This window comes from Pimephales promelas, chromosome 13, assembly GCF_988280905.1.
Source record: "Pimephales promelas chromosome 13, fPimPro1.hap1.1, whole genome shotgun sequence".
Taxonomy (NCBI): domain Eukaryota; kingdom Metazoa; phylum Chordata; class Actinopteri; order Cypriniformes; family Leuciscidae; genus Pimephales; species Pimephales promelas.
Genome location: NC_142781.1, coordinates 16622770 through 16636843, shown reverse-complemented (window position 1 = coordinate 16636843; position 14074 = coordinate 16622770).

Genomic DNA, 14074 nt, shown 5'->3' with positions numbered 1-14074 from the left:
TCTTCTCTCATATGAAATGTTTGGGCTTCCTTCCTTTCTATTTAAGAGTCTATTTCCCAGAACCAGTTTAATAAGAACTCTACCGGGCAAGTAATGCAAAATCCACCCATATGGAAAATGTAGGTCAGACTAAGGATATATATATATATATATATATATATATATATATATCCCTTTTAATATTAATACATTTCATAGGCCCATAAAATATCAACAGTGTTTAATGTTGTCAGTGAGCTCTGCATAGTCCAAAAGCATCTAGTTTGTAGAAGTTACAGGTAATCAAACCAAATTGGGTTCTTGCAAGTTGGGGCTACGTTCCAAAAGTTGGCAGCTTTTTAAGGCAACATATTTATTCTTTTGGCCACATTCTAAGGCAGCACTGTGGCAGAATGGATTGTGACAAGCTCAGTGAAAAGATCCATCATTTGGAAGACAGAGAAAGAGTAATGCCACCTATGAAAAAAAAAAAAAGGGGTTTAGGATCGAAGCACCAAAGCTTTCTGTGTCTGTAATCTGTATCGTAAAAATGTTCCCTGGTGGTCAAAATGATGAACTGCACCTACCAAACTTTTGTGGACTATTCCAGTGAATAGTTTTTCACACCTGGTTTTTCATTAATTTAATTTGTTTTATTTTGAAGAAACGACATTTTAGATGTAATGAATTAATTTGTGTGGACTGGTACTAACTAATACAAAAATACATAAATAAAATCTGCAATCTGTCTTTTAATCACGCCCGCCAATCCTTCGATTGTAAGCCTATCTCATAAGTAAAGATCATGTGTGTATCATAAAATATTTTTCCAATCATTTGCATGTGCAGTGTAGTTTTTTTTGCTTATTATTTCCTTGTTAGCTTAGCAACATGCTAATATCAAACTTTGTGCCCTTCAAGAGTCGGAAATAAAGTAATTACGAGTAATTATGTAACGAGTAATTACGCAATTACATGTCGGTGAGAAGAACGCAAGCCAAAAGTGAATTATAATGAAGGAATTTCCAAGTTATTTTAATTTTACATGCTGTGATATTTTCATAATTTTTAATGGGCTCTATGCTCGGCGGTATTTCCGGTGAAGCATTAGGGATGCTCGATGACTTCCGCCGATCGTAGAGTCCAATGCAATACCGAGAATTTATATTGAATTTTATACTCCATGGTTATACTAAAGAAACGTTAGTCACAAAAACAGATAAAACAGACACCCCTCGTTGTGTTTATGCTTCTTTTTAAAATTATATTAAATAAAAATAACTATATATAAAATTACATCTAAACGTATGTACGTTTCATTTCAAAGACTGGAGGACAGTAAATTTTGAAGACTCTGCCATAATCCCGTTTTCCTCGGTTTTCCTCCGCTTTAATCTCCACAACCGGAAATGAACGAGCATCCTTGCGTCAAATGCGGAATTTATGCGTGCATATAGCCCATTAAATTGTCAGTATTTGGGCTTATTGTGTGAATTGGCCTTTAAACATACTGTCAAACTTGCTAAAGTCAAAGCAACATTCTTATGTCAAACAAAGTCTGTTCTTAGCTTAACAACATAATAATGTTAAAATTAATCCAGGCTGGGGAATCGACTAAAATAACATTAATCCATAGAAACCATAGTGTTCACATTTGACTGCTCCACACACGTCAGTGCGCCGCCATCTTGCAACAGTCAGTGTCTTGTCACTCACATTACAAATCAATGATGCCACAACATTGTTCAGCTTCTGGTTGTGAAACTGCCGAGATTTAAATTCCTGAAGAAATGGGAGAACCTTTTACAGGTTTGTGATTTTGCACATGTGTTTACTATGGTAGCCCAAAATCATCTGAAAATCTGAAATCTATTTCAATCATATGCGTTTAACTACAGTTGCAGACACTCAGCCAACTTGCTCTCGAATGTTCACGGCTTTGACCGCCTAAATTGGCGGATGTCTTACATAAAACGGCCCATAGAAACATACACTAACGAGGAATCTATGTATATATATATATATATATATATATATATATACACAGTGGTGTGAATAAGTGTTGGCACCCATGCTAAAGTTGCCTAAAAAGAGGACTAAAAAATCATCTTTTGGATATTGATCTTAATGCCTTAATTAGAAAAATGAGGGAAAAGTCCAACCTTTAAGGACACCAATTTTCTTTGTGAATGAATAATGTTTCATAAATAAATAAATGTTTTTCCTTAAAATACAGGGTGCATAAGTCATGGCACCCCTATGTTAAATTCCCATAGAGTCAGGCAGATTTTTATTTTTAAAAGCCAGTTATTTCATGGATCCAGGATAATATGCATCCTGATAAAGTTCCCTTGGCCTTTGGAATTAAAATATCCCCACATCATCACACACCATCCACCACACCTAAAGATTGGCATGGGGTACTTTCCATAAGATCATCTTTCAAAGCAAATAAAACCAGCTATTAGGCTAACTGAAGTAAAACCTTGGTGTCCTTAAAGGTTGGAGTTTTCCTCATTTTTCTAATGAAGGCATTAAGATCAATCCAAAAGATGATTTTTTATTCCTCTTTTTAGGCATCTTTAGCATGGGTCACACCACTGTATATATATATATATATATATATATATATATATGAATGAAACAGGCTTAGTTTCGTTTCAGATGCTTGAGTTAGTATGCTGCGTTGGAAGTTGGCTTCATATATAGGTAGTATACAGAAAGGCTTTGGAACAGAGCCAGTACCTATATCAAGCCCATCTTACCTATCTCCTACACACACACACACACACTGTTTTTCCCCCTCACTTCTCTCTGCAGTACACACTCTCTTCATCATCTATGTGCTGCACACTCCTTTCACCTCTGACCCTTGTTGCCATGACGCCCAAATGAATATCCCCGGTGTCACCTGGTGTCATGTCCCATTTGTGTGGGCTTGCTGCCCTCTGATGAGTCTATCTGTGTGTTTGTGCGGATAATACTCCTGACCCAGACTGTCTTTGTGTCATGAAGGTTGTGCTAATATTTGACTGCCAGCTGAAATATTGTGACCTGCCTCGCAAGACACCGACTTCCAACCTGTCAATCATGATTCTCACAGCTCTTCACTGTCCGTACTCCTCTAAAGCACTGCTTCGTACAACCAAATGACCATACACTGACATTTTCATGTTGCTAGCTCATTCTGATTAGCATGCTGCTCTCTGTAAATGAGATGCAAATGAAACCTGAGGTGATCTGGACAGAGCGGGTCACTCGCACGAGAAATGCTTAAATGAATGTGTGGAATTTGACACGGGCAGTAAGACAGGGTTATAACCTCCCCTAAATAAGATCAGCAGCTTTTCTTCACCTTTTGTGCTTGTGTATGTGTGTAAGTTCAAAGCAGTGCGACCTTGGGTAGAGATGCATTCGTCTGGGATCAATACTCATCCTGATCCGCTTTCACTGCCTCCACACACACACACTCTAGCACACGGGCCACATACACACAACCTGCCATTTTTATCCAGTTAAACCAGCTCAGACTTCAAAACCTTCATAACCATACACGTAGTGCATAATACAACAAAGCCTCGTAGTGCTCCGTGAAAACAATGCAAAGACAAACACCACTCTGTTCCCCTCCACCCACGACCTCACGTCCCACTTGAAGCCCCTTAAAGCGCTTGGCGTTTTTTTCCACTTACATCATGCTATTTGAAATAAACAATATGGCAGGCTATTGTGAGGTGCCGTTGTCCTGATATTTGCCAGAGACAGCTCTGTTCTCATTTCTGGCAGTGTAATCAGATTTAGCTTTGTTTGACTTTCATCTCAGCCGTGCGTTATCAGAGTGGGCTGCTAACTAGTTGCTAGGAGATGGGCACATCCTTTAACTGTCTGACAACACTAGAAGTCTTTGTCCTCTCTTTCTAAAATGCATCTAGAGACAGTTGATTAGCGATGAAAAGAACTGAATATTTTGTGAATAGCAAACTGAAGAGCAATGGGTCTTAAACTGATCCCATGGCGACGAACACAAGAGATAGCTTAAAAAGGTCAATTTGAGCTTGAAAATGGGGATGATTGTATTTTTAGGGCTATCAATCAATTAAACATTTAATTTAGTTGAATGTATTTAAGATGTAAGTGAATGAATCATATTAAATCACACGTGTTATAGAGACAGGGATAGCTGCAGTTTGGAGTAATGGGCGTTCTGAAAAGACGCACCAAGAACAATAACTAAAAAGATAACTATAGCGAGAATATTGGTAACTCTTTACGGTAATGAATTATCATGAATTAATGTATAAATTAATGCATGAATTACGCATTCATTCATGCATTAATTACTCATGAATCATCAGGAACTAACACAAGTTCAATATTTTTCATTCATGACTTCATGAATGAACAACACCTTAATTAAAACATTAACTAAGATACGCACATCATCATGAATAATGATTTATTACGCATGATCATGATGTTTTCTTTTTTTCTTTCTTTGTCTAGGTCAGTGACCTAGTCTCCACTTTAGTTAAGGGGCCAGACACATGATGAAGTCATTAATAGATTAATGCTTAGTTAATGATGACCACTGTATTGGACAGACACCATAATAGACCAGTCACAGCTAATAGCACACAAATTCTGTTAATCAAATACAGAAGTCCTCATTCACTAAGCATTATCTATCAATGACTTCATCATAAGTGTGGCCCCTCAACTAAAGTGGTGACTATAGGTCCTTTGAAACACTGATGAACAATGTGCATCAATGGTGGCATAACTGTGAACAAAGAAAACATAATGATCATGCGTAATAAATCATAAATCATGATGATATGCTCATCTTAGTTAATGTTTTAGTTAAGGTGTTGTTCATTCATGAAGTCATGAATGAAAAATGTTGAACTTGAGATATTAATGCATGAATTAATTCATAATTCACGTACCCTTACCGTAAAGTGTTACCATATTAGAGTCCACACTAGTGGACGGTATTGTTCTGTTTATTATAAGCAGGATGACTCTTAATGTTTTTATCTCCTCAAAAAAAAAAAATAAAAATAAAAATAAAAAATCTGAAAGTGATTCCAATGATATCGTTTCTCTGTTCCGCTATTGTTGTGATATTATGGACTCTGCTATTCTTTTATCTTTAGAACGGTTTTTAGGTCTATATCTTTACGGTTATTGTAATAGTTATTGTTCTTGGCGTGACCTGTCTTCTATTCCATTATGATTTGATGTTTGGTTATGAGTAATCAGTAATCTTTTTTATTCAAATAATTAATTGCACATAATTAGCACAAATGGACAGCTCTAGTATTATGATAAATTAAAATTCCATGATAATAAATACGTTTCAAGCATCAAGCATCATTACGTACATACGTTTTTTTTTTTTTTTTTTTTTGCAGCTAAAATAACTGGAAGTGTCTGACAAAAAATAGATAAAAATTTGGATAAAGTCTGATGTTAGCATTTTGATACTAGAAATACATAAAATATTGTGTAATATAGCCTTATTTTCAAAATACTTTTCATATTCCTGGAAGTGTATTGGTACAATAAGGTTTTTATTTGTAAATATTTAAAGGGATAATTCACTTTGAAATTAATTGTTGGTATGTTTTAGCTTACTTCAAGGGCATCGCAGATGCAGGTGTCTTTGTTTCCGCAGTAGTTTTAATTTTGATATTTTTAGGTCAAACCGTTCTTGTCTGTCAGTCATATAATGCAGGTCTATGGTCACCACCTCAAAGAGAATGCACAGATAAGTCCAAATAAAACATGATTTAATGACTCGTAAATATAAGTACACATTGATGGCCCAAGACACGTTTTTACCTTTTGTAACCACAATCACGTCCAATTGATATGAGGGCATGGGTGCTTCGGTCTGCGCAAGCGCTGGATCTCTCAAGCGTGTACGTCACTCATTGTTTACATAGAGATTTCGGAAGCGTTACCCTTCACTGTGAAGATCTAAACATATTTAGACAGGAAAACTCAATGGAAGACGATTTCGATATATCAACAGACAACGTTGAATTGTTTTACAACCATATTTAGATCACTTCCGGCACTTTCCCGGAGCTTGCGCAGACCGAAGCGCCCGCACCCTCAGATCACTTGGACGTGGCTGTGGTTACAAGAGGTAAAAACAATATAAATACTGTTCGTTTTCTCACACAAACCGCTCGTTTTGTGTCTTAGGAAATCAATGTGTACTTACATTTATGAGTCAGTAAATCATGTTTAATTTGGACTTCTCTGTGCATGCTCTTTGGGGTGGTGACCATAGACCTGCATTATATGACTGACAGGCGCGAACGGTTTGACCTAAAAATATCACTTGAAACTACTGCGGAAACAAAGACACCTACATCTTGGATGCCCTTGAAGTAAGCTAAAACATACCAAAAATGCGTTTTCAAAATTATCCCTATTAGTAAACATGAACTAACAATGAAAAATACTTCTAAAAGATTTATTAATCTTAGATTATGTTAACTTCAACAATACTTATACTATTAAAATAAAAATATGTATATTTTAATATGATTTAAGGAACTTGAGCTAACATGAACTAACAATGCAATTTGAATTTAAATAAACCAATGTTAACAAATAAATAAATAAATACTGTTACAATTGTTGTAACATTGTTAATTGATGTTAGTAAATGCATTAACCAATTTTATTTTAATGAATTATTTTATTTTAAAGTGTTGCCAGGAAATTTAAAAATGTAATTGCCACTATTGTTGATTTTATTTTTTAATTAAAGTTTTAATTGAGGAAGTCACAATATATTGTGAAGGATAAATCAAATGTTACATCAGAATTAAGCAGAATCAAAGTATCTTAGAAGGCAACATCTTTCCAGATAGCATTTGAAACTTGTCAAAAAACTGTAGCATAGGCCTATGTAGCTCACTATAGGTATATTGGCAGATAGGCTAACACAGTCTCATCCCAAGACGTCATAACTGACGTCTTGGGACGTCTTTTGACCATACGTCAGCATCCGCCTTTTTAGGGTACCCTTAAACGTTGGTAACATGACGATCCCAGGCCGTCATATAACTGCCGCTTTACCTTTAACGTCGGTTAGGTGACGGGGTAGGTTTAGGTCTGGGGTAGGGTTGGGATCCGATAACATCATCTAACCGACGTTTAAGGGTACCCTAAAAAGGCGGATGTTGACGTATGGTCAAAAGACGTCCCAAGACGTCAGATATATAGGTTTATATAGACGTCAGCTAACTAGGTTTTTGAACAGAGCTATTTTGTCTATATGTATAAAATAAAGCAAAGTGCAAGTAGGCCAATCTCCAAATGAACAGCATGAATCGGTGCAGGCTCTGTTGACCACTGCACTGTGATAATGAACTTGTACAGTCTCATTTGTGAGTCATGGTTGTAGCTTCCATTTTCTTTGCAACAACCTTGAATCACTAACAACCTTCAGAGACTCCCATTAGTCTCTATATCCTGCAACGCTAACTCTTAGCTTGCTATTTGTTTCCTGGATGCCATCTTCTCTGCTGTAGACCATTTGCTATCTTTCTCTAAAGTCCTACTCTCTGTCTTTCCCCCCTCGTTTTATTGGCTCTATCTGGCAGTGGTGATTTATCTCTTCTGTCTTCACTCTGGACCAGATGCTGCTGACCTTGCAGACAGCCAGAACACAGTGCGTTTGTGTCTTTTTTTCTGTACGTATGTGTGTGGATATTTTGTTGTTTATGCACAAAAGCACATTTGTGAATTATGTGTGTAGTTTCTCAACCCTCAAGTTCTGTTGAGATTGACTACTCATGGTTTGCTATGTTAAATGCAAAAATGTTTTTTTTTTTTTTTTTCCAAAATTAACCTTTTACACTTTCAAATTCTTTTAGAGGAGCCTCTTTTAAGAATGATTTATTTTTCCTCTGACGTGCAATAATTTTATATACACACAAACATTTGGGGTCGTTTTTTTTTAAAGAAAGTAATACTTTTCAAGGACGCATTAAACAGATCAAGAGAGACAGTAAAGACATGCCGTTCTTTTGAACTTTTTATTCATCAGAGAATCCTGAAAAAATATTAAGCAGCAAAAACTTTTTTTCAGTATCGATAATAGTTTCTTGAGCATCAAATCAGAATGATTTCTGAAGGATCATGTGATACAGAAGACTGAAGTAATAATGCTAAAAAATCTGCTTTGCGTCACAGGAATAAATTATGTTTTAAAATATATTAAAATAGAAACGTTATTTTAAATTTTAATAATATTTCACAATATCACTATTTTACTTTATTTTTGATCAGATACATGCAGGTTTGTTGAGCTTGGCTTCATTCAAAAACATTCACAAATCTGTGATATATTTTGCTCGGGTGCCATTAATACTTCAAGTAAATACCCTCTCCAAATGCGAAATGAGAAACTTTAAGTGTAAAATATTTCATAATTTCAAATATAGCTTCTCCATTCTTTAACAGCCTCACTGCAAATCCTACAGTACATTGCTTTGTGACTGATTCATAAAACAAACCACACTGAAATACAACATAAACGGATAAAGTTTGATTGAAATGATCAGGCCCCTTGTTAAAAGAACATTTCAGCTACTCTTTCCAAACACTGGGTCACTAAAGAAGGATACAGCATTATGGAGTACCATAATTTAAAGTGAATTGTCCGTTTATTTGTTTTTCTGGAGTTGAAATATAACATTGTCCATCCATTATATATATATATATATATATATATATATATATATATACACACACACACACACACACACACAGTATATAGAGTTCGAAACCAATGCAGCAATAACTCTTCATTATCATCTGCACTCCCAGTGAAATAAAAGAAACAAACAAAGCAATCTGTTTTTGACAACACAATTTCTGCTGCATACAGTTAATCAATGCTTGGCCTTATTTGACTCAGTGTTTATCTTGTTGATAAATACAGTCATATTCATAACAGTGAATGGCACTTTTTTTGTTGTCTAAAATTAAATGTGAGAAAGACTTGATTGCAGGAGTGCAGTTCTAGGAAGAATATCTAACTGTGATTGGGTTCAGAGAGAGTGATTGTGCAATTAGGCTAAATGGAAGAGCAAAAAGAGAAAAACCTTTTAATGCAGATACAGAGAATAAAAGTCATGCTAAGATGCGCTTTTGATACCAATTACAGGTGGCATCTGGCATGAGTAACTATATGATGCAAAAGGTTTGATTAACATTTACATTGTAAACTTTAAGTTTAAGTACTACAATCTTTACAGTTACAGCTTTAAGCTGTTTTCTACCAAATCAACCTTCACAATGCACATTTCACAAATGTTGTGGATTAATCAACTAAAAGTTTAGGATGCTACTAAGCAGAATTTTTCAGTTCATCTGGTTTTATAATAGCAATTTTCATTAAACATTAAGTTTTCCAACGAGACAAGCTTAGACCAAACCCTGTTAAACAAAATAGCCTAAGTTTGCTTACTGCTCTTCCAGAATGGCATAGATGATGTTTGGCTGGTCAGCCAGCCAACTTTATCCAAAATGTCCTTAAAATCAGTAAATTAACCAGCAAGCTACAGCCGTCATTTCACCATCTAGGTTAACTATAGATCCGATTTAGTCTTGGTCATTACTGTGCTACTGTGTCTATTCTTTGAGCTATGGCTAGACGTCCATTACCTTTTCACTGACAGCCCAAATTTTGTTTTGTTTTAGCCTATAGACCTTTGCAGGGTTGTGTTTGGACTACTACAAGACTTCTTTTGAAATGTAATATTAAGTTTTATACTACAGGGCTGTTGAATGCTTGATTCTGATTGGTTGACAACATTCTAAGGTGTGCAATTATTTTCAGGAAAACGCACGGCTAGTTTCAGGCAGGTTTGACCACATTACAGTTGCGTGTAGTTGACTGTTATAACGGAAAATAGGATACAATTCATAACAAGAAAAAAAAAACATGCAACCCCATGCGCTTGATCTGCAATTTTCGATGTCTAATTTCACAATCAATGGACACATACAGTTTAATTTTAATAAGTAAATTATGTAGTCCTATCTATAATAGGCTAAATAGAAAATTAAACTGAATAGGCTATATAAATAAATTGATAGTCCTGCAGCATGGATTTTCGTAATTATTCCAGATAATATAACAAATAAATAATTATTGATAGGCCTGCTTGTTAAAAGGGCTTTGTTATAGATTATAGAAATTATAGAAAACAAGACTGAACAAATTAATTAAAAAGAATTTAATTAAAAAAAATAAATAATAATATTGACGCACATGCTTTTCTGCTTGTTTGAGATGTGCCTTTTGCTCATCTCAAACAAGCCTATTATTTCAACATCTCTCTCTCTATCTTCCTCTCTCTAATAACCGCATTAATAACTGCATAAAGCCGGGACACTAAGGCCTACTAAGGCCAGTTATGAATGTAATTTCATACTTATGACTGATCGTGCCCAAACGCGTGTTCAGCGCATTCAGTCTGTGTTCACAGTTGGTGTTTAAGACCTGCTACAGTCGATGGAAACAGTAGGTTTTCGAATGTTTTAGCGAGTCGTATGTGTCCCCATCAGTAGTCTGCTATCAGTGGTTACTACCTCTAAAATGACGTTTTGGAATTAGCATCGGGGACATGGGATTAGGCTCCGCTTCGCGTCGTGACCGCATTACCAACTCAGGTGTGCATTATTTTTATAATAATTCAACGGCCTGTCGTCAATTATTCCTTACACAACTACATGCCTCCTAAACCTAACTTATCCCTAAAATCAGAGGAAAATGAAAGGTGAATAACACTGATGCAGAAGCACCTAACCCTGGTTGTAAGACTAAACTTGACATAATTGTAAACGTATCTCTCAAATCTGATTATTAGTGGATTGGAATGTTGTTCCAGGATCAACAAAGATGTTGATGTAGAAACATGTTGCACGAACCCACCCCTACTCTAAAAATCCTCTAAATCTAAATCAAATTTCTGGCTATCTACTGTATATCAAGCAAACCACCTTAAGCTGGTCAGAGCTGGGGGTTTTATCACCAGGGAACAATCCAAAGAATAAAAAAAACACATTGAAATGAAGAAAATGTAGAAAATATGACAGAAGATCAGTTTGCTTCAGACGAGCCACTAAAGCTGAGTCAACAAGCACTGCACATTCATGCACTAAGATACATTGCACATCAGTTTATTTGTCTTGTATTTCAACAGAGGATACTTAAAACATTTACATATTTTAGTCTTCCACCTGCAGTACGCAGATATTTATATATTTCATGATGTTAGCATTAATGTGCAGTGTTATTGTGCCGCCATGCCTAAACTCATTCCATCTGCCGGAGGATTATCCAGGTGTTTTGAGTTGCGAGTGACTCACAATCTTGGTGGTTTGAGGAGCAAAAACTCACATCTGTGCATCTCCCTGAAAAGTGCTCTTGAGCCCAGTAGTTAGCAAAAGCTAATAATTCTCGTGCTGCCACTCCGAGGGCATTTCACTGGGGCTGTTTATCACTGAACACATGCAACATCTCAACATAATATATTATTCAGACCTGTAGATTCAATTTGCAGTGCTGAGCTAATGTCTTTAATTTTCCATGGCTGTCAAATGCATTACAGTGTGAAGATTAAAATCACCAAGAGAGCAAAGTACCTCTAGCAAATATGTCCCCTTCCTGTGGAGGTTTGTAGGCGTTTTTCTTTCCCTCTTAAATTTACTTTATGAATAAATGGAAGTGACAGTTTCGTGAGTGAGTGTCTCTCTCTGTGTGTGTGTGTGTGTGTGTTAATCACACTAAACATGGGAGCCAATGATGCCATATGGAGGGGATGTGCATTTCCATTTCACAAAGAGTCTGACCCTCACGTACAAGGTTGCACAATATGTGTGTGTGTGTGTTTTTTGTGGGTTTGCGAAAGGACCTTGAATGTGTGAGGTTGATGGTGTGAAGGTCACAATACACCGTGTCAGACAAACCAAGAGGCATAAGAAATCATCAGTCTTTTTCTTTGTGTTTATGTTTATCTGGCATTCAACGCAAATCTGCATCTTAAACGTGTTCCATTCAATTCCTGTTGACTTTCATTAGAGCCATGTAAATCATTAAGCATGGTCAAATGAAAAGAATCATTGGAAACCTTAAGGATGGTGAATAACATCACCTTGAATTCCTATGACATACCACAACTGACTAGATTTCTTTTTGTGCTTATTGAAAACTTTTCCACGAAGGCCAGGAGGAGGAAAGAGTGAAGCATGAGCAAAGACAATAGTGTCGAATAAAAGAGAAAACTGCTTGGATGTGCTCCTTTTAGAGGTAAATTATTCATTCTGTGATCCACAACAGAGTAGTCTTGTTAGGGAATTGTAACACATCACCCACCAAGGGCCAGAAAATAGGAAAAATATTTGTCAAGATCAAAGATCGGCACGTTATAATTCATGACACCAGGGGCGGTGACATGGTTTGGCTTAATGATCAAAGGCAGTCGAGCAGCAGCGTATGAGACAGGCGGCAAGCCAAACAATGAAGCGCAACGCCTCATCATATTACATTCTGCTGACAGACCAGGTTAGCATGAGGCTACGGTAACCTGCCCTCAAACGCCCCCCATTACCAACACAGATCCAAAATAGCCTCCAGCACGCTTAGCATGAGGGTACATTGACACGCACCTTCAGAATCATCACATGATTCAGCAACGTCCTTATGTTGAGAATTTGCTATAAGATAATGCAGCACAGGAAAATGATATGCATGACGATAATGAGCTAAGTCAAAATGCTCATTTAATGTTATTGCTCTTATGGGAATTGTTGTTGATAATGTGAAATAGCATCAATGTTGCTTTATTCCATGGTGTAAAAATATATCAATGTTTTTTTGTGTGGTTTTTTTTCTTCCTCCATACAATGTCAGTGTGATCCAGTGAACAACAACAGTTGAGATGTTTTTTTTTTTTTTTTTTTTTTTTTTGTTACAGGTTTGGTCAACAAGCTCATTGGATAAACCAAATGTACCAAATTCCCTGCAGTTTCCAGCTGAAATTAGACTTAGTGGGACAAACAACTTTTCTTTCCTTTCACACAAATTATGATTGCAGGGGCAGATTGTTGATTTTCTCCATTACACAACACTTATGTTATGACCTTAAAACACCATAGTGCTTTCTGAAATTGACATCATGTACCTTATGGCTGATGTGTAAAACTTGCTCGGTAGCTCACCTAGTACAACATTGCACTTGTGATGATAGCTCGAAGACTTGTAGAAGCAAGAGCCAAAGTAAGAAATGTTGCCAGATACACATTCGTCTGCCTCGGATAAGTGCATTTTTAGTGCCACTTACTGGACAATTCACTTTGAAAGAGTCGGAAAATGTGCAAGAAGCAAAATAATATCATTATGCATCCTGGGTTGGGTTTGGAATGACATTTGAGTTCAAATTTCATTTTATGGGGAACTATTTCAGATGAAAAGACTAAATTATTTATTTATTTTATTTTTTTTAATAATTTCTTTTAGGGTCATAATTGTGTTTACCATAAATAAAATCAGTCCTAATTTAAACCATTCACATATCCTAAACCATTACATGTTTTTGGACCTGATGAGTAGCAACAATACAAAAATTCTTAAAGACAGCCTGAGGCGAATATCTGTTGTTTTTAATATGCTTTAAGGCAAACCATGTTCAAATTCATAAGTAAACACCATTGTGGAGTATTTTATCCTTAAATATACAGTTAACCAAACAGAGTCTAAAAAACGTGATTTGAAACCACCTGTGTTTCTTACAGTATGTCATAAACTACCTTGTAACCAATCACGTCAACGTGCCGGCGGTCTTTAGCATTATCATTATCTGCCGCGAAGCAGGGAGTCTCAAAAAAAAAAAAAAATCTGAAAAATCAGATGCATATAGAAATAGTGGGTAAATTAAGTTTTGTAAAATGGTTGTAAAAAATGTAAATTATAACAACTGTACCTAATGGAAATATAGATATAGATGAACTAATGATGGTAATCAGGGAGACAGACTAGTGGCAGGAAACTGAACAAAGGAAC